Here is a 21,813-nt window from a genome sequence, read left to right on the forward strand (position 1 = left end):
GTCAATCAAGTGAGATGATCCCTGCCCACTTCCCCGCCGGCCCGCGGAGGTGCAGGTAGCGCTGCCGAGTTTATTGCTGCGGTTGCCGGCACCGCTCAACTTTTCTCCCGGCCCCCTGCGCGGCGCCAGGCTGCGCTGCCCGGCCGCGATGAGGAGCCGCCGCCCCGGGCTGGGGCGCGGGGGCTGGAGGGGAGCTCGCAGTAGCCTGCTGGCAGCTGCCTCAGGTAGGTGGGTGGGATGCAGGCGGGGCTTGGGTTGGTACCCTGGGGGTTTGTCACCCCCAGGCATTGACCTCCTCCCATCTCCCCAGCCAGCCCTGATGCCTGGCAAAGGCATCGGGGTCTCTTCCTGCTGCCCCATGCTTTGTCCGTGCCCCCTTTCCCCTGCCAAAAACTGACGGCCACCTGGGCATATTGGTTTTACCACGCATTTGGGTACATCGCTTCCCCACCTTGGAAGGAGCAGGAAGAGGCTGTGGTGTTGGACAGGCACCAGGAAAACTTCTTGGCCAGAAAGGTGGCTTGAAAGCAAGCGGGCAACGCAGGGTTTCATCTGGAGTTGGATGAGAATCCAGGTTGGCTTATGGGACACATAATGGAGAAGGGCCCCGGGCTAAGGGAGACCTACTTCTGGCTCAGGAGCCCTTGCCTGAATTCAGAGATGTCCCTTTCCCCTGTGAGTTTCAGCAAAACGGAGGGGGGTAGAGTCTATTCCTTCTTGTCCAGTTTGGGTGTTAGGCCTGAATTGAACCTTTCTTCCCCTAATAAATGAGGAATTTTGCCTGTTAGTATAAATAAAACACATTAACATATCTGTCTATGTATATTCTGCCTACTTTCTGAAGGCGTCCTAAAAAAAGAAATGGGATTTAAAAAGAAATGGGATTTAAATATCTGTGTAGTCATCTCTTGAAGTCCATTGAGATCCTTGGTTGTGCTTTGTAGAGTATATTATTTTCTTTTTTATTATCAACCTATAAAAATACCTCTCCCTACTTTGTATTGTGCACTGTTCAGGATTTTCATGATTTCTTTAGGTCCTGATGTGCTCTATGTGGTGCTGAAATGGATCTAATTCTAGATTAATCAATAAATTAAGCATCTGTTTCAAAAATTTAATCCTGTATCTGTTACTAAATCTGCACGGCTGAGAGGTGAATTTCCTCAGAGTGGTTGAGCAGGGAGCCACTGCAAATTTTCCGCTCTTGCTGTGTGTTTTGGAAAAATCTAGCTGGCAGCCAGCTGGTTGCTAAATGCAACTCCAGAGCTCTTGAGCATATCTGTAAGTCCATCACTTTAGATGACCGTGTAATTCTTTTTCAGAAGTATAAAAGAAATTGCCCCCCCCCCACACACACACACACACACACCCCTTCCCTCTTCAAGGAATTGGGTTAATTGGATCCATTAACCCTCATTCAATTTCCAGGTTAGTGTAGAGTAATTTCTATTATAACTTTGAGCAGAAAATAATCTGTTTGAGCCCTTAAGCATTCTACTACTTGTACCAAATGGTGTCCTCTTACCTGACATTTTGCTAGCTTATTTTAGTAGTATTAATACTATGTGCCATTTGGAATAAGTATAAAAGAGAACACTTAACTAAATCTGCTGCTTTAGAAGGTAATATGTCTGGGTTTTTTTTTTTCTTTTCTAGGCCCCTAAGTACTTCAAGAGTGCTGTTCCGTCTCTGCTTTCTTGAAATGAAGGGACACGGGTAGCTGCTTGTATTTGTTTTGTTTCTTGACTTTCATTGATTAACCACAGAGTTTAAAATGTAATTTTAACTCTGTTTCAGCAAAGTTCTAGCCTAATTCAGTATTTAAAATGTAAGGAATGCTTAAGCAAACTGTAAGGCTTCAGATAACCACAATTCTGAATTCCATTAGCTTTAATGCATCTTTTAGTACCAGCTCTTGATTGAAAAATGTAACATATTAAATATTGCTCTAACAAACCTTTCTTAAATTGTACTGGAATAAGATGCATACTCGTGTAGCTTTGTTCTAGTGATTACATTATAATGCTCTTCATTCTTTATTCATTAATATCCTTTATTGTGGCCTCTTTTTTGGTTGGCCAGATTTTGCTATCTGTGGGACTGCCTCTGTCTGTCTGCACGTGTACAGATGTGTGTGTGTGTGTGTGTGGGTTGTGGGGGTGGGCTGCTGAATTGGGCCTAGAACAAGGCTGAAAGTTACTGGCACACTTGCCAAGGACAGGAAGTATTGGTGAGACTTCAAATAGGATTAATTTATTACAATGACTATCACCTGGTTCATTCATACAGCACTCTGCAAATGCAAGCACTATATATCAGTTCTACTCGTGCTTTGATGAGAAGAGAAATAGTTAAAAGTAGAGGTGCACCGATTATATCTGTTGCATATTGGATTAGCACTGATAAAAAGGGAAATTTATGTTATTGGTTATTGGCTTTTTTTTGGCCAGTGTAGCCAATAATGTTCATCAATAAATATAATTAATTATGCCTTCTGGCTGGGGCCCTTGAACACCTGGGTTTCCTCTTGCCCACAAGGCCAGAGTCCCCGGATGCCTGGGTTCCCTCGGGAAATAGTGGGGTTCCCCTTGCAGGCAGGCAATGTTCCAGCCTGCAAGGGGTCCTGCTTGGGGATGCCAGGAGTCAGATGCAGGGGGCGCTGCATGCACGTGTGTGGGTATGGCCAGGAGTACAGCTGGGCAGTGTGGAGAGCAGCTCCCTGCAGGTAAGTCTATGGAAGGGACAGGTGGGGGGAAGGCAGATTGACTCCCTGACTTGAGGAAGGGAGTGGGGCAAGGACTGGGGGTGCTGCCCAGCCAGGGCAGTGCATGGGATCCAAGGAAGAGAGCAGGACAAAGCTGTCGGTGGCTCATCCGGGTGGGGGGCGCAGCTCCCCACCTCTGCGTGCATCCCCTGGGGGAGGCATGGTGGGGCACATGCGCTTCCAGATTTCTGCATGGGGTAGATGCAGGCCACTTGCTGTGGGTTTGGGGCTCTCCGCTCTGCTGCCTGTGTTCTGGGAGCCCTATGCTTCCTTGTGCCCCCCTGACCTCCCGGCAGCAGTGGGAGCAGCGAGTTGTGCCTCCTGCTGTCGGGCAAGCAGGGGATGCGTGGCTGGCATGGGGCTGCGGCGGAGCAGAGAACCCCAACCCCACAGCAGGCACCCTCATTTGCCTTCGACCTGCTCAGCTCTGCCCCACTTAAGTGTCCCCATGCTTAAAAATGGTGGCAACAGCACTTGAACTGAAGCTCACTCAACAAGCTTTAGTTCAAGCGTCCCTGCTGCCATTTTTAAGCAGCAGGATGCTGATCCCCTGGATGAGCTGCCCCCAGCTCCATCCCACTTCCCTCCCTGGCCCTAGGTGGCTGGGCAGCATCCCCAGCCTCTACCCTTATCCCATTCCCTTCTTCAGCATGGGGGCCTTGAGCTGCCCACACCCTTTCCCCTCCAAAGACTTACTTGCAGGGAGCTGCTCTCTATGCTGCCCAGCTGCATTCCTGTAAATTGGATATCACAGGGGTTTTCAATATCCTTCCTCTACATATATATTCTCCAATGCTCTCTACAAAGATTGAAATGTAGCATTATTTTGGAAAGCTTAGGTCTTCAGGATTCACATTCTTGCTAAGAAAGGAGTTCTTAATTGCTGTTAGCAGTTTATACATTACTTGACTATTGAGTAGGAAGGCTTTCTTGGTTTGTAGTAATTAACCTTTAGGCTAAATTTCAGCTTTTTGTGACATCCATTTCAAAGGAATGTTGTGATGGATGAGGCAGCAGTATGGGGACATGTCTGTATAAGTATGAGCCAGCTTTGTTTTAGAAGAGGCTTATTTACTTATACAAACTTTTATATTCTGATCCTGTTGCCAAGTTTCCACCAACATCAACGAGTTCAATGGCATTGGGATCTGGCTCGTCGTAAGCACACAAATGTCATTGGCAGAAGCCTGAAAGCTCCATAATATAGTAGCATGTATTATTAAAGGTGATGTAAAGGCCAGTCTAGGTGAGCCCAATGCTCCCATACAGCACTATATGAAAGTTAAAGTTTTATGTCCTACATATCTTCAGAAAGCTTTTGCTTTCCACTTATACTTATCACCACAAAGAGTAGTATCCTAAGCTATTCTACTTGGAAAGCTAAAGATTTGGAAGCAACATGCAGAATAAAATGACTTTCTTTTTATATTAAAGGTGCTACTCTATTTTTCATATTTAATTAAAATATTTATTTTATTTTCTATAAAGCTAATAGAGAACTGCCAGGCTGCTGCATCAAAACGGTACAGAATCTAGGTCCAGTCAGACAAAAAGAACATGAGGTTTTGACCGTAGGAAATGATCCAGTGCTGGTAGGAATATGCATTAAAAATGAGCAGAAGAATCTAATAATTGGCATCCACAATGCGTTTTCACTTTTACATAATTTGGTACACACCTCTGATTAGGGCCAGTTTGTTTCTTACAAAATGTTACCAAAACAAAGTGTATCTGTCTTTGCTCTTTGGGACCCAGATATATGTGTGTGTGTGTGTGTGTGTGTGTGTGTATAAATATATAATAATTCTGGTATTTTGGAAGGGGTATGTTGTTGTGTTAGGATGTACATAGATTTGGACTCCCACAGCTGTTCTTAGTGGAAGATGCATCTAAATCCATGCATACCCAGGAGGAGTGTGTAGAAATAAACAAAGAACTACTGTAATATGATGAAACCATAAATAATCTCTATGGAAGTGAGCAATGAATTAATGTCTTCTTCAGGGCGTGGTACTCCTTTTGTTGTGGGTTTTTTTTGAGGGGGAGATGTGTTGTAAGCTAGGCACAAAACAAAAAAAGGCAATTGGTCAAATTTAATTTTCAGCATGTAGTTTGATATGCAAATTAGCAAATTGTTCCTGGAAGTTATTGGTGACCTGTATAAGACCATAGATAAAGCCCATGGAGAAAATGTTATTTTGTTACTCAGAAATCTAATCTTGACCTGATCCTGAGATGCTGAACATCTGTCACTCTTACATACTTCAGCCTCCATCCCTAACTTGCCCATCTTGCACACCTGGAAGCTGCTTATGATTGATCTGTATCTTTTAACAGAGAGAGAGTCTCATTCTTCTGAAATGTTTTTAAGGTCGAGACTTAATACTTTTGCATACATTTCTATACTGTAGTAAAGTCAAGCTTATGGCAATTTGATGTCTCAAGCAACTTGCAACAAATTTTTAATTAGGGCACCTTTTTAGAGGCAATGTATGCAGTGTCTCTTTTTTCTTTGGATGTAGGTGTTTCACTTGTATTACATAATCCACAACTAAAAACATACATTATTAGTCAGTACCTACCTCTTCCCCCCCAAAAAAAAGAACCTTACAGCATACAGCTTCAACAAGCTGGTGATAGCTATAGCACTTTCCTTGACAGGTGTTGGAATATGAGATTCTACATGGTCTACTTTGCTTCAAAAACCACTATGAGATTCATAGTCAATTGTCATATTATATTTTATTTGTAATATTTTGCTGAACCTGTATTGCCCTAAGCATCTGTTTAAAAATGTAGCAAGTCAGTGCAGACTTCTTGGGGCTGAAGTCACGTCTATGATCAGCTGTAAGCACAGCAGAGCTTTACTCATTGCAGCCTGTGAGTGCTACCATGATACTAACAATGAAAGAGCATTAATAACTTGAACCGGTTTTGGTGTGGCAACCACTGTGCAAGCTTTGCTGTGCAGTCCTGCTAATTAATGCCTCAGCCTCTAACTACAGACCGCCTCTCATTTCATTCTAGCTCCATCCTGACTTCTCACAGAAATAAATGAATTAATGTGAAGTTCAGTCTCTTCTTGGAAAAGACTGAGAGTGAGAACTAAGTTTTCCCGGGGTCTAAACTATCACTTGGAGTGGAGGCTTTAGTTTCATTATGAATTTCTCGTTTACTAATTAAGTCTCTTGCGTGTTCTGCTGTCTCAGGATGTGTGAGACCTGAAGATTTAGCTCAACAATAGAAAAGGTTACTGTATGTATGTTGGGGGGGGTGTTGCTTTTTAAACACTTTTTGCTCTCCCCAACCCCCTGCCCCCCCCCTCAAAAAAAAAAAACCCCGACCAAAAAGCCCAAACCTGCATGACTTATTGGTTCAAACTGAATTTCAACTTCTCCACTGCTGTTTGACTGTTCAAGAAAAGACCCAAGTTCTACCATCCCTGTCTAGGGCTACACTTTCCATGAACTTTAAATCACCTGTTTTCCTCCTTTAATTAGTGTTCAGTGAAGGGATTGTTTCAGTCACCCCTTTTGAATGTTCCTCCACCTGTCCTGGGTAGTCTTGAAGTTTGTTCTCATGTTTAAATAGCAGCCTATTCTCAATTGTCATCAGCAAAATCTCGCTTTTATAGTAAGCTATTGAGGTATGCAGTTAGTGCCTGTATCACATCTGTCTCCTCTTGTTACATGATGAAGCCAGTATCTATGCCAAACAGTAGAGGACAGCATGCATTCTTGTTTGATAATGTTTGATTTATAACTGTTTGCTCAAGTATTATGTTTACTTTAATGATGCATGCCGCACTTTGATATCAAATTAAGTATTTTTGTAACAGTGTAATGCTTTATGATGTTTGAGAGGTGGAGGCTGTCAAATTTGAGACTTTTCTTCTGTATCAACAAGTGGTTTGTTTGGTTTTTGGGGGTTTTTTTTTTTTTCTTTTTTTCCAACAATACTCCAGGTTGAAAACTGGCTAGCTTTTTCCTTTAGATGCATTTCAGCTATTTCCTTTATTCTACTTAAGACAATAGTTAGGAAGATATATGTTTCTCAGTAAGAGAAACACCTTACTTGTTGCAATTGTTTAGGTCACCTTTTTTGGAATTTTTTTTTCATGCCAAAAATTTTTTTTTTTTTTAATTACTAATGCTTGTATTGAACGTAGTTAATGTAGAGAGATGTTAAGGTCTAGGGTGTGTTGCAGCTAAACTTCATTCTTCTTCCAGTTATATAGTCCTTGCACTAGCTTCACGTGAACAAACCCACACTGTAATCCTTTGTTTGGCCTACACTTATAAACTCCCTCTTGCTCAAACTGTGGAAGCAATTCAAGCAAGTAAACTAGCATCCTGTCAGCTGCAAGTTGAACCATGCATACGTAGGAAATTCTACTCATTTATGTACACACAGCCAGTGTCATTTTTAATTTGGCTAATTTTATATAATGGGCTAGTTGTTTTTTGGGGGGTTTTTTCCATGCAAGAATTCCACTAGGCTGGGGAGCAGTGTGCTTGAGGTCTCTGAAAGCAGCACTAATTAATTCTTTTAAGAGTTATCCTTTGTTGGTAAAATATCTGTTCACTTCCAAAATAAAATATGGAAAAATATTATGGGGAGAACCATTTCAAGAACAGTCTGACAGATTAAAAAAGAAGCTTGAGTGTTTTCTTTGCATCTTCTCTCCCTCATTAGATGCCAGTGAAAAAAATTCCCTATTATACTGTGAAGGATCAAGAAAGACCAGGAGACTATTTTGCTGAAGGGACATAGCATGATAGACAGAAGCTTGTTCAATAGTCAAAGCTTTTAAAGGCTTGTACAGTATTTGAGGAGAGTGACCTGTTTTATCTTTTGATTTCCTCCCTTGCCCGTTTGCTTGTACAGGGAGAACTTGAGTCTGATTGACAGTGTAGCCCCTTACGGCTATTCTGAAAGTATAAAACAGTTCTTATAGTGAGGTGGGAACACAACTTACCCTAAAGGGGCATCAAGACACCCTAGTGCAAATATGAATCGGACCCTAACACAACTTTGCTCCATGAGAGCAAAAAGAAAGTGATATGACACTCCATGAGCGCCTTCAGATAGCAGGGCCTATGTAGATCATCTTCTTGGTGGGAATTCCTGGAAGTTACCATCTAGTAGTTGCTGTTTGGTATGTGGGGAGTTGAAAAGGATGACTCCAAAAAGATATATGGCCCTCTCCTATATGAACTGGTACTACTGGGTATGTTTATAGTCTTGTTTGGATTTTGTGGGGGCTGTGGGGCAAACATTTGGCAATGGAAGAGGAAACCTTGCAGACACAAGTCTCTCTCAGTACTGTTCATCCAAGAACAACATGGGGATAGAGAAGTGCTTCTTGCAAGTGGCTGGCATGTTTTTCCTTTTAAAGTGATTTTTGCTGAAATGTTATTACTAATAATATATCGGGAACTCTAAGATATGTCTAAGCCATGGTGGCAGTGTCTGGCAGGACAATCCTGAGCTTATTCCACTTACTTGCTCCTGTTTTGTACTTTGGAACCAGAAATGCAGCAGTGATGCTGCTCCAGGGCATGACTCCCTGCAGCTTTTAACCAGGTTGGAGATGGTGTGTTGAACCACTGCGGGAGATGCCACCTGAGTTACCTGATTTATTGGGTTGGAACAGGTAGATGCAATGAGTTTGGGAGTATCCATACTGCTGCCATAGTGTAAAAATAGACTTATTTTTAGTCTAGGAGATGAAGCCCCAAAGAATTGCACAGGAGAGAGCAAACCAGGAACCATGCCCAAGGCATAGCTGTAACTAGTTGCCAGTGTTTTACTTGTTACCAGAGTTGATTTGCATGGTAAAAGGCTAAGTGGGTTTTGCTGACTCAGTAGTGCAGGTCCTTCATTATCCCACTTGGATATTAAGGAAGGGTAGGATCTAGGCTGGGGCAGAATAGTCCTATTGGAGAATATGAGGAACATGTCAACTTCAGTCAAGAACATTTCAATTTCTTTGGGTAAGCCAAACACCAGGAAGTTGTTAAGTTTGGATTTTAGTACAGTGGCTGTAATTGTATAACTCACAGTGAACAATGTCATGATCTGTAGTGTCAGGAAGCTACACTACACACTTTAGTAAAGTAGTCTCTTGTTATTGTTGATCTTGGAAGGATTGACATGGGGGGGTCAGAAACACCACGTGGTATTGGAAAGAGCTGACCAATATGAGCCTAGATACCTGCTCTTGAACTGTTAGAAGTCATCAAAACCATTGCAGTTTCTGTATCACATTGTTCAAAATCTAAATTTGATTGAGCTTAGGGTCTTGGGAACTTCAGATACGGAGACTGGAACTATTTTGCCATAACGGGTTTTTTTTTTTGGGGCGGGGGGTTGTCTGTTTGTTTGGGTTTTTTAAAGCTTTTTCTTAAAAACAAAAAACAACTTCCCACCTCTCGATGAAAAAGAAACCCTAGAAAAATGGGAAGTTTTGAAACAAGGCAACATTTGAAAAGTTGGTCAGTTTGAAGCAATGGCTCCTCAAACCAGAAAGTAACAATTGCTTTCTGAGGGAGAACAGATTTTTATTTATTTATTTATTTTTATGCTCTCCCAAACTGTAGTGCTGATAAGCAACTGCAAATGCAGTCCTATTCACGAATAACTTAGAAGTGGCAGTTTAGTGGTCCCCATGGTACCACCAGAGCTGCGGAAACTTAAGACAAGTAAAGCCTGTTCATTTTCCAGGAAAGGTGCAGATGTGTTACCTTAGGGCTATGCTACCTTGCATTCAGATTGAACTGTCTTGTCTGCTAAGAGCTAATTTTTCATTACAAATAACCTCCTTTGCAGAAAACGTGCAGGGTGTTTTGTTTTTTTAGTCAACAACCCACCCGTAACTGAAGAATAAGGAACTGCAAAAGTGTAGGGTGGAAACAAGTGAAGGGATCATTTGGGGACCATCCGTCCTACACTCTAGTTAATGATAGTTTTGTATTATTGAAATGGTTTCCTTCTCCAGCAGAGTGTTTTATTTAAGAGAGATTAATTTGTCCCATCAAATAGTGATGTAAAAATGTCAGAATTGGATAAATATAACTCTGGAGCTGATGCCAGGTGTTTATAGTTTCATGTATATAATATATACTCCTTGGCTCCCACTGCACTTGCTGTCTGACTCTTCTGTATACTGGTATTCCATCTTCGAGCTGTACCTTGCCTTCATAATCTCTTTTGCACATGTGAAGAAAGTGTTAAATGTTACTTTACCAGAGGAACAATGCTGTATGTCTACAAGCTGATTTTTCCTCTATCTTTGAACTCGGTATGTAACTCATTGTATTGGAGATAATCTTCAGTGAGGTATCTCTGAAAGGATCAAACTTTGAGTAATGGGACATCATAACATTTGACGCATAAGAAATTTTTGTTTAATGTTTAATTTAATTGGTCAGGCTTTTCATGAGCTACTTCGAGTCAGCTGATTAGCTGTAACAGGAAAGAGATGAACTTCCTATATACTCTAGTGCGGTTTTAGCCATCTTCATTTTAAAAAAAAAAAACCAAACAACAACTTACAAATTAGTGAAACAGTAATGAAGGTAATGGATATATACTGACATAATCACAGTGCTGTATTTCTTGCCTTTATAAGTACTGTGGAACTTGCCTGAGATGACAATTGATTTCCACTTGAGATGCAAGTCAGCTGTGTTTGTAACATGGTTCAGCTGTTGAAGACACCCGGAGTACTTTCATAACCAAGAGGGCTAGTTCACAGCCTGGATAATCTTCACATAATGACACCTCTCCCATAATAATACTTCATGTTGCATTACCAAATGTACATTGCCAAATGAGCTTGCATTATTTATCTTAACAAGATTGGAGTATGTGGGTGGTGCAAAACAGTCCTTTGCTCAACGCACAAAGACAGTTCTTTACCTTGGGTGCATTCAGATAGAACTAATAAGTGGCTGCTTAATATGAATAGCTTTCGTGCATGGGGTAGACTCAGCTCAGTGAAGAATATATATTATGTATGTATGTGAAATCTAATGTCTATGAAATATCTTGGATGGGAAGTATTTTTTCTCTGTCTCTCTTACCACGGCTTGTGTCCCTGCAAAAGTTGAACTCTTAAGGGAGTTTTATCCCTACCTAATATCATTGCTTAGTAGTCCTCAAATTTGTTGCCATTCACTGCATGAGAGAATTTATTTTTGATTCGGGGAAGAGCGCTGGGCATGCATTTGTTGTTATGTTAGTCCTTGTATCACTGTTTGCCAATAAAAATAATTGCCCTCTCTGTTTGCAACTTTCCAATTCTGAAATGGAGGATGATGGGTGGGGGGTTGGGTAGGAAGCAATCAAAAGTATAACATGTCTGTTGTGGGGTTGGTTTGTTTGGTCTTTGAATTTTATTCAGAAGGTACTTTTACAAACTCCTTGGCCATCTACTTCCTTTGTACTACTCTGTGGCTTTTTCCTTTTTAAAAAACATTGGCAAAGTCTGAATTTAGAGGGCCATATTTTTCTAGATAATTATGAATGCCATTGCAGCACCTGTACATAGTTCATCTGTGAGCAACAGTAAGCAAATGAACAAGGCTTGTGAAGTACTACAAATGGTAGAGCCAAACCATGGGACAGGGAATTTAAAAAAAAAAGGTTGGTAAAGAAGAGAGAAATCACTAGTTTCCACTTGGACCTCTGCCAAATGTGATACTTGGCTTGCTCTAAAATGTACTAATGGGTATAAAACAATGAATTCCACAATCTATTATTAATAGTCCATACTTACTTGAATAGAAGACAACCCTGATTATAGGATTATCCCTCCCCCCATTTGATTCTATATATGGAAAACTTTTATTTATTTATTTATTTATTTATTTATTTTATTATAATTTTTCAGGTTTAGAATCTAGTTATTGGAGATTACCAGTGGGAAGAAGACAAATTCTAGGCTACAGCAGGGAAAATGCATCTGGTAGGTCACTCTCTGCTTTGCCCCAACTCTTTTCCCTGAGATCCCCTTCCCCCTCTCTTTACTGTCAGACCTGCTTTACCTGAGCTCATAGAAGCCAGGTAAATTTAAAAAACAATAACCTTGAAAATAAACATGGCTGTAGCAATTTGCATATAGTACCAATACATTTTGTTCATCCAGAATTGATGCATGTTATCTTTTTTGAAACTTCTGCAAGTTCTAACATAAGAACTCCATAAACACATTTTTGAGCAGAACTTTGGCACCTGCTTATATGTAGTATAAACTATGGATGATATCAGTCCAGAGGCTTATGACTTACTGCATAGTTCATTGGGCCAGGCCCCATGAGTCGGCAGCACTTCAAGCTGTGGTGACCTCACAGCTCAGCTCTGTGTATATGTGTGTGTCTACACTCCAGATACCACCCCCATGACTGGAACTAGGTGTTCTTGCCACAAGTCCTGGGATGCTCCAAAAATGTATATGCAAATGAGGCACAGAGCAACCTGGTCCAGCTTCACCTCTTGAAGAGCAGGGCCACGCTAATTGTATGTCCCAGGCTGAGAGAGGGGCATCGGAGGAATTCTGTTTGGGACCCTATTTCATGATGTTTGCCAGGCATTTAAGGCTGGTTAGGAAATGGGAATAATTGGAAACGGGACAAAGGCACAGCTCAGCTGTTGGAGTGAAGAGGAAGTCAAAAAGTATGCAATATTGTATTTCACCATTACTTGAAAAAGTCAGCTGTGAGCGGGACTATACTTAATGGGCATTACACATGTCTTGCACAGATGGGTTATACTAATCTATTTTGTGTTAGGTTCCTATCAGTATCTCAAATATAGCATTTTTGGCACCAAACAGAGGATATTAGGGCTGGTATTGCAGTATCTCCACGTGCGGTGCCAGTTCCCTGTAGAGAGAACACCCACCTTTTTTTTTTTTTTTTTTTAAGGGATATGGACATAGTTCCCATCAGCATATTGGTACAATGTGGGCTGTGAGTTTTATAGTCATGCTTGGTGTTGGCTGTATTTAATCAACCTCATAGTTGGTTTCTTTTGCTAAGCACATGCTGCTTTTGGCAACAGTTTGATAGACAGTGTATTAGTAAGATTTCCTTGTATGCAATTATAAAATGAGGGGTGCTTTTCCCCATGCCGATTTTGGAGGGGGTGGGGGGATGTAGACCTTATCTTGTATTTGAGTAATTATGGTCAATAGATGGAGATGAGGGAAAAACAACTAATATAGGAGTGAGGAAAATTGTTTTAGGACAAGACCTCAAATTTATAAATGTAAACTGTAAAGGCTTACAAGCTGAGGTGTAGAAAGTATCTGATTGCTGAATCCAGAATCATATGTAATACTATAAACCCTGTCTCCAAAAGACATGGAGCTATAGGGAAGTGCAGAGAAGATACTTTACTAGTGATAGACAGGAGTATACTGCATTGTCCCTTTAAGGAGTGGAACAAAGCATCCATGTGATTTTGAGGAGAAGTGAGATCATAGTGTGATTATGACCACATATGTGAACAGTAGAGCAAAGGACTTTAATGCAGCTAATTCACAGTTTAAAGCCAACACATCACACAGGTGATGAAAGAGAAGCAGTTGGTACGTCTGATTTGAATTACTCTTTTGAAATGTCTTCTCTACATATTATACTGATGTTCTTGCTTACACAGGCAGTTAGAAGGATCCCACATTTGTCTGTAATAAAACTTAAAACCGTCTTGCCCCATGATTTTTGGAATATAAAGGGCTTAAGCTTTTATGCACCTACATTCTAAATTCTTTAAAACAACCAAAATTTAAAAAAACAACATTTTGGTTGATTTCAATATTAGAGTTATAAGTTGGGTGAATATATAGTTCTATTTTATCCCCCTTTTGTATTCTTTTTTTGCTAGGATACAAGAACCAATTTTTGTTTAGCCTGTCAAAATAAGAGAGGCTCTCCATTTTCCCCCGTATCCTAACGGCTATTTTCTGGACCTGGTCCAGTTTGAATCCATCTTTATTATTTGAAGATGGCTGATCAGCCATGTGGTGTTCCATCTGAGATCTTCTGGGTGTTGGTTTTGCATCCTGCACCAGTAGTTCTAGTGTCTTCATTTTGTCTGTGTTACTTGCATTTGTGTACTAACATTTCTTTTGTTCTGTAGGCTGCTGGCAGACATAGTGCTTAAGATCTGATTAACTAGTTAATCGCATCTTAAATGGTAACCCAGCCACGTGTTCAGGCAATTTAACGGTGGAATAAAATGGGAAATAAGCCACACAATTATTCCACAGAGTATGCTTAATAATTTTGTGGCTGGCTTCCATTGTGCCTTAAATTGAACGCATGGCAGGGTTAGAACCCCACTGGGATCTCCACTCTGCCCCAGTGCGGTTCCTACTGGCCAACAAATCAACTGATTGTTGGCTGGCTCTGGGGACAACTCTGGAGCCGACTGTAGCCTTAGTGCAGCCCTGATCTAGTCAACAATCAGCTGAACATCTGCTAGCTTTGGGGACCATACCAGGCTTGAACAGAGGTCATTTGGAGCCTTGGGGCCATCCCAATCCAGCTGACAATCAGCTGATTGTCAGGCACCCAATTTTCAACTTGCCGATGCAGGGGGAGTTTGGGACCATGATCCCATGCTCCCCTATGCTGACAAGTGGGGTGCAATTGAGACTCGATTCCCTGATCCCAATTTGAATGTCTTGCCATGCGTGCATGGCATTGGAGGAGGCATGAGATTTTGGGATCTGTGACCTTATCCCATTTTAAATGAACCTCTGTCCATGGCCTTGCTTACCATTCCATGATCCATAACTGGATTAGAGTGCATTATACAATAGCATTAATGTTTCGCATCTCTACTGAAACTTGCTCTCCTGATGGATCCTAGAATTGCTTTCTGCCTTTTTTTTTTTTCATGGTTGCATCACACTAGTGGCTCAGTTACCTCATGATTGGTATACCTAGGTGTTTGTTCTGTCTTTTCATGATCATATAATTCATAGCAGAAAGTCTTGTTAATCCCTATATGTATAACTGTTTACAGTGAAATATCATCTTGTTTCTATTAATCCAATGTGCCCAAATTCATTAGACTTGCTCCTACTTCTTGTCTAAGTTCATTAATAAAAATATTAAATGACAGTGATCCCAAGACCAAGGCTATAATGACTTTCCTCTAATATTCTTCTACCCTATCCTTCCCTTTTTTTACCTTGTTGTTACTATTGTTTGATACTTGTTGTTGTTGTTGTTGTTGTTTCTCCTTTAGCCAGTTCTGTATTCACCTTGCATTCTTCAAGTAGACCTGAAAAGACAGGAAATACAAGAGCAACATGGGGAAACTTAGTATTGGGTGCTTTTACTGAAGTCCTGATTTAAAGCTAACACATTTCCCTTGTCTGGAAAATAACTTATCAAAGAAAGCTATCTGGTTAGACTGGTATGACTTACCTTGATAAACTGTGTTTGCATTTTATCTGGGGGATTTTTTCCATTTTCCTCCTTCTGTTTAAGGATATGTCTATGCTGATATTCATGGCTGAGATTTGTCTTCAATTAACCTGATCAGGCCTACCCCCTTTACCTTTATAGTTCACACCAAAGGTCACTTGGTTGCCATTTTTTCTCATGCGTGGCACGAATATGTATCCCAGGTTACCTTGTGCCATGCAGAACTATGCGTCCTTCTAAGAATTGGTCTCCTGATTACTGCTTAGAAGGAGATACAAAAGGGATGCAGAAGGATCAGAAGATTAGAACAGGAAAATGTGGGATTTCTATTGGTGGCCTTTCTGTGGTCAAGGCTGCAGTACCACAAAAAGGGATGGTTTGAGAAGTAAGTGGTTATCAGGGTTGACCTGCTAAATTTTCAGCTGAGAGTTTCCAAGGTTGGAATGGACTGCCACTGGGGATTGTGTTCATGGGTTTGTAGAATAGATGGTCATCCTGTATAGGATTGAGAGCTATTTTAAAGTAACCTGAGTATCATTGTAGACATACTTTTTGAAGGAAGAATCTTTAAAAAACAAAAAACCCACCCTTGTATCTTGTTGCAATTGGATTATGGGCCTGTATTTGTTTATATCACATCTTCCTCGCCTATCTTAAATATAGGTGCTGTCTTTTGCTGTTTTCCAGTCATATGGTGCTATCTTGAATTCAATAGGTTTGTTAAAACCAAACCAAAAAGAAAAAAAATACTATAGCCATTCCTACAGTTTCACATTCCAGCTTTTTTGGAACTCTGGGATGGAGATCATCTGTCTCCTGACTTGATTGTATTGGTGTGGTTGGTTGGTTTTGTTTGTTGCTTTCTTCCTGCTTGTAGTAAATGTTATTTCCAGACCCTCAGTCCTATTAACTACTTCCCTTTTTGGCCCCGTGTTCAATTTTATGCTTCTCTTTCTCCTTGAAAGATGAAAGACATTTATTTCATTTTGGGGTCATACATGTTAAGATTATCTTTGATTTTTCTGTCCTACCCTCTCACTGAAGAACAACTCCTATTTTTTTTCCGTTCTCTTTAAGTGAGCTAGCTCATACAAGGCTGGATTAGCCTCCAGTGTGAGCCACCTTCTTGGTGAAGAAATCTGCCAACTTTCGCATCCAGGAATATCTGGGCCTTACCGTTTATTAGTAGCATTTTTCCTCCAGTATATGGAAAGGAAATTAATCTCAGAATGAGACTATTCCCAGTAGGTTTTTCTCTCTCTTATTGTTAGATTTTTTTTTTTTGTCTATATCCAAATATGACTCTGAAAATCTACACCACACTTGCAGACATACCTCCAGGGAACCTATCTTTCCTCAGTGTCTTGACCTATTCAGATGCAGTTTTAGCTATGCTATGTTGTTTTATTTTTTAATTAAACACATTTGTTATTGTAAAGTGCTACCTCACCATCTCTTTACCTCTTCTGAACGGTGCGTGCCCTTGTTCTATTCCTGACAACTATTACAACATATTTCTATTATCCTTTATAAATATTTGATTTTCCATCCTTTGCCAATAATTTGAGTTCCTCTGCTTTTGTTGCCCACTTTGTTTAATTAGAGCAGTGGTGTCCACCTTCCTGGCCCCGTGGGCCAGATGAGTACTGCAGGGGTCAGTTTGTGGGTTGTCAGGTGGGCTCAGGCTGTCAGCCTTACCCTGTGCACTGGCGCAGTCTAGCGCGCACAGCCATATCATCTGGTCCCTGGTGCCCTCCACAGGTCTGGAAATTTGGCAACAAAGGACCAGCAATTAAACTTGTCACTGCTCCCCTACTGCCAAATTTCTGGACTCGTGGGGAGCCCCACAAGCTGGACAACATAGCTCTGCAGACCAAACGTTGAGCACCACTGCATTAAAGTACAAGCATCTCAATTATTTCTTACTGACTGAATCCAGTTCCCTAGCAGAATTAGGCACAGTCCTTTTGCTGATTGTATTGCCTTACTGTCTTCCCTACTACCCGTGACACTTTGGCATATGACACATTGTCATATCCTTACTTACCTGATTTCTTCCCCACCCCAACTTTTTCCTATGTACTAAAGCCAAACTTAAAGAGCATCTCCCTGCTCCCCACACTTCATTAGTTTTAAAGCTTTTTTTTTTTTTTTTTTTTTTTTTTTTTTTGTCAGTTATGTAAGCTCAACCACAAAAAGCTAGTACCCTGGAACTTGGAGTCCATGTGTCAAGTCTACTTTTTGCGATTGGATCACCGTGGTAAAATGTCCCAAAACCTTCTTTGTAGCACCAATCTGTAAGCCATCTTTTTGTCCATATCTCCCCTATCAAATCATCTCTCTGACTCCTGGGAGGAATAGCTGCATTGAGGGCAGCAGTAATTGGAGGTGGTGTTGTAACCAAGGTTTAACATTTTTACCACCCTTTCATGTAACTTTACTCTGACCCTGAACATCAGAGTAAATGAATTTTTTAAAAGTGAGAAAATCAAATAGCTAAAATACCAAGAGGAGGAGAAGAAAGAACCTGCAAGTGTTTGGCAGCTTGACTCTGGCATAAGTTATCCTTAAAGATAACTGTCAAAAAAGGGCCTCAAATGAAGCAAAGGGTGCTGCAGGGGACATTCAACAAATACTGCTATGTTTTGAGGCTGTTATCATTTGCAGGTCATTGAACACCATGGAGAGTGACTGGGGAAAAAAAACAGTTTCTAGGCTGTCATCACTATAATTGGCAGCATTAGGTAATTGTTCTGTTCTGTGGATAAAGCTTATTGTCAGAAAACCCTAGCTACTGTATTGTGATATTGTAACAACACATTTAATTAGAGTTTATAACTTGGTGCTTCCATAAAGTCTGAGAAACATACTGAACTTCTGGGGTGCCTATACACATTCAATGAAGCTGCTCCGATGTACTATAATTACAGCATGTCGATTAATCGAGTCTGCTGGAGTGCGGTAATTACCGCGCTCCAGCAGACTCCAGTGTCGAATGTATCAGCATCCCTGTGCTGAAAACTGGCGGCAGGGGTGATTTTAACTAAAACTCATTAAAGTGCCCCCATCACCATTTTTCAGAGTGGGGATGATGATAAATGTGACTCTCTGGGTGCTTTAGACTGGCTCCAAGAAGCACTCTAAAGCTTCCTGCCCCTTGCCACCTTCCCCCACTCCCCACATGCCAGGTGCATGTGTATAAAAGCTTAACAAAATTAAGTGAGTCAGGACTCGTGAGTAACCTTTTTCTTCCCAGCTCTCACATGGTCGCTCGTGCGTGCTCTATCTCAGGAAGAGTACGTATTTCCTGTGTTGTTCACAGAGCCAAGACAACAGATCCACTTCTTCTTTCCTAGTTGGGGCTCCCCGTCTTTCTGTCCTGCTGAAATCCACTTTCTTTTTTTCTTGTGCCTGTTCCCCATTCTTATCAACTGTCCTTCTTTTCTCAAAGTAATTCTTTTCTGTGGTATCTGCTGTGGTTATAGATACGAGGATGGGAAAAATACTGAAAGGATCTCCTCCCTTATGTTCCATCATGATCCTTGGTGCAAGAGACTTCTCGTAGCTGACAGTATGTTTGTTTAATAAAAATACGTGGGAGTTCATTCTCAGCAGCCTTGGGAATCCCCACCCCCTTGTGGTCAGTCAGAACCTGAGCTTGGAGATCTTCTGCAAGAGCTGTAAAGATCTTTATGATTTGAGGGTTGGGGGGGGGCTATTCTGGAGCACTTATTATTTTAAATATTTTTGTGGGGTTTTTTAAATAATTTTTATCCTGTTTTTATTATAAATTGCCCTGAGCCTCTTTGGGGAGGGCAGGATATATATCTAAAATAAATGAAAGGCACTTGAGTACTCAAGTCTGACTGACTTCACCAATTCCTGATTTCTCTGTTTTGCTCCTATTTGCTAGTTGCCTTTCGTTTTGGGTATTAGCAGAACTAGGGGGGAAAATGAATGGCATCAGGTCACTTACCTCATTCCCTTTCCACTTTGCACATGCTTTTTATAATATCTGTTGCAAATGCATATACTCTTAAGTGTATTTTATATATCTATACATAATAAATAGACTGTTCAGTTTGGCTGAGACTGGATTTAAACCAGGAATATCTTCTGCCAGAATAGTATAGTTTGCAAGAGTGATACAAGAAATTACAGAGTAGAAGGAGCCTACAAAACCTGCCCTCTCTATACTGATCTTTATTTTCAGTTTAATGAGTAAGTCATTGTTCTTGTTGTGTAAGAAAATGTATTAAGAGTAGAGAATAAACGTAGGTAATAGTCTACCTAAAACAAAAACATGGTTTTAGTCTTCAGGCTTGTCTAGGCACTAGGAAGCTGACTGCCCATCTTGTTTCAACTAAGGTTATAAATACTAGCCTTAGAACGTTCATGCTTCAATACAGAACTCTGCATCTCTGGGCTTCCTTCAATTTTTCCTTTTTTTTAGACTGAAATTAAAGAACATACCGTTCTTCTAATCCAGTCTGGTCTCTAGGTGGGGATTGGACTGGCAGGGCACAGAACATCTTGGGTTTGCTCTAACATTTGTAGCATCTTGGACCTCCTCTTTTTTTCAAGGCAAACTGGCTAAGGACAGAAGTTACACAAACCGGTTTAAATGATCAGAAACTGGTTTAAATCTGTAACAGAACAGAAACTTGGTGCACATAAACCAGTTTCAGAATGGCTGAAACTAGTTTAAGATAAACCTGAATGAATGTAGGCTTAACTGATTGGGGTCAAACTGGTTTATGAAACTTCTGTCCCAGACCCCTTCCTGGTTCAAGTTAAATCACAGTCCCTGAGCATCCCAGCACGCTTTCCAGCGCTGGGCTGGGCTGGGTTGTGCTGTCTGCTGCCGAGAGCAGTGCTGGCCTCACCCCTCTGCTCCCTGGCTGGAGCAGTGAGAGCTGGCTGACAAGAGGAAGGGGGGCACAAGCTGGGCTGGCGATGCAGCTCAGTCTATGGGGGGGGCTGGCCCCCCCCCCCCCCCCCCCCCGCACAACACTCAAGCCGGGGGGGGGGAGCTTAAACACCCCTTCCCCTGCTCAAACTTACTGCTGGCTGCAACTGTGGACTACAAATCCCAGAGGCACCTGGAAGCAGGAAGAAGTGATGATCAACCCTGCAGAGTCCTGCTACTGTAATTCTGAACTGCAAATTCCAGAGACCTTGGTGGGGCAACAGGTTGTGTGTTCACTTCTTCCTAAGAGCCATGCTCTAGTGCCCCCCAGCTTCTGGCCCGAACCACTGCAGTCGTGTGGCTGCATTTCCTGAATCCAAGGCATGAATGGCATGTGCCCCCGGTGGCTGGGGGGCACGGCCGCAGTGGCAGTGTGGCAGCAGTGAGCAGGGAGTTCTTGCAGATGCTGCCAGCACTATTGGCGGCAGGGTGGCGAGTGCTGACTGGGGGTCAGCGACCACCCACAGGTGCCACCAGCGGCAGCAGCAGTGGCCAGGGGTGGTCATGGACTGCCCACAGATGCCACCAACAGTGTTGGCAGCACCTTTTTGCAGGGGGTGCACCTCCACGTGCAGGGGGGGCATGTGCATCCTGTACACATCGCCCCTGATCCAAAGTAAATGTCTGTTCATTTCTGTTTCAGTTTAATCTGTGCAGATTAGACTAACCTGCAAAGACTGAATCTATTCCGCTTCAGGCTTTTTGACTGTCTGTATGTCTCCCCAGACTCTTGTGCCATTGTAATGACGCAATTCTTATGGATCAAAGCAGCTTCATGTTGAGCTGAACCCAGTGCCAGATGTTCCTTCCAGGTGAGACAGGATTTTGCACGCTCTTTCCAGCTTTGTGTTGCTGTCAGATGACTTCATATCACTTTTGCACATACAGTACTGCCATGGAGGTGACCCCACTTTCTAGAGCAGTCTTGCATCTCATTATACAAAATATTCTTGAGGATACGGTCTTCTCCCATTCTTATGATATGACCGATCCATTGCAAACTTTTCTTCTTCATAGTGGTTTTTAAGTGTCAGTCTTGTGCACTCCAGTTCCTGTGTTTGGTATTCTGTCTTCCCACTTTATTTTCAGGATCTAATGCAGGCATCTCATGTGGAAGCTGTATCAGTCTCTTGATATGCCTAGCATAGGTAGTCCACATATCTGAACTGTAAAGCAGGGCTGACAACACCCAAGTCTTGTAGATTCATATCGTCTCTTTAGCTGATAGTTTGCTGTTTATGAAAATGTGCATGAAATAATAGCCCAAAATTCTAAGCTCCTAGAAGCACTCTTATGGAAAAATAAAACAAGGCATCTCCTTAGGGATATTGTTTTTAAAAAAATTGAATAAAATGGAGGCCCCTACTCTATACTTCCCAAATAACTGAAGAGGTGGTGGTTGGGTATCTTGCTGTTGAATATTTACCATGAGCCTTGTATTCATCACAAATGCTGTACCTGCAGGGCCTGTCCAAGGGTCAGGGCTGTCCCTGGGGCGGGGGATGCAAATCAGGGTGACCGCCCCAGGCCCCATGCTTTAGGGGTGGCCCCCGTGGAGCCAGGCAGAGCAGCAGCAGTGCAGAGGTGGGTGGAGCGGCGGCTCCGCGGCCCGCCCCTCACTCATTTTGCCCCCCCCC

At 41.8% G+C, this 21,813-nt stretch overlaps 1 protein-coding gene across 9 annotated transcripts in view; it reads left to right on the forward strand.

Annotated features, from left to right (window-relative positions):
- Positions 1-20: 20 nt before the first annotated feature.
- OSBPL3 (oxysterol binding protein like 3) overlaps positions 21-21,813 on the forward strand; it is a 153,240-nt gene continuing 131,447 nt past the window's right edge. For 4 of the 9 annotated variants that reach the window (XM_025208100.1, XM_025208107.1, XM_025208108.1 and 1 more), the window contains exon 1: positions 21-224. The gene's annotated coding sequence lies outside the window, so the exon portion shown is untranslated. Of the gene's footprint in view, positions 225-1,656; positions 1,717-11,398; positions 11,414-11,660; positions 11,736-20,969; positions 20,989-21,813 lie in introns of those variants that run through there. The other 5 variants (XM_025208103.1, XM_025208101.1, XM_025208102.1 and 2 more) reach the window with 4 other exon arrangements.

This window comes from Alligator sinensis, unplaced genomic scaffold, assembly GCF_000455745.1.
Source record: "Alligator sinensis unplaced genomic scaffold, ASM45574v1 scaffold978_1, whole genome shotgun sequence".
Lineage (NCBI taxonomy): Eukaryota > Metazoa > Chordata > Crocodylia > Alligatoridae > Alligator > Alligator sinensis.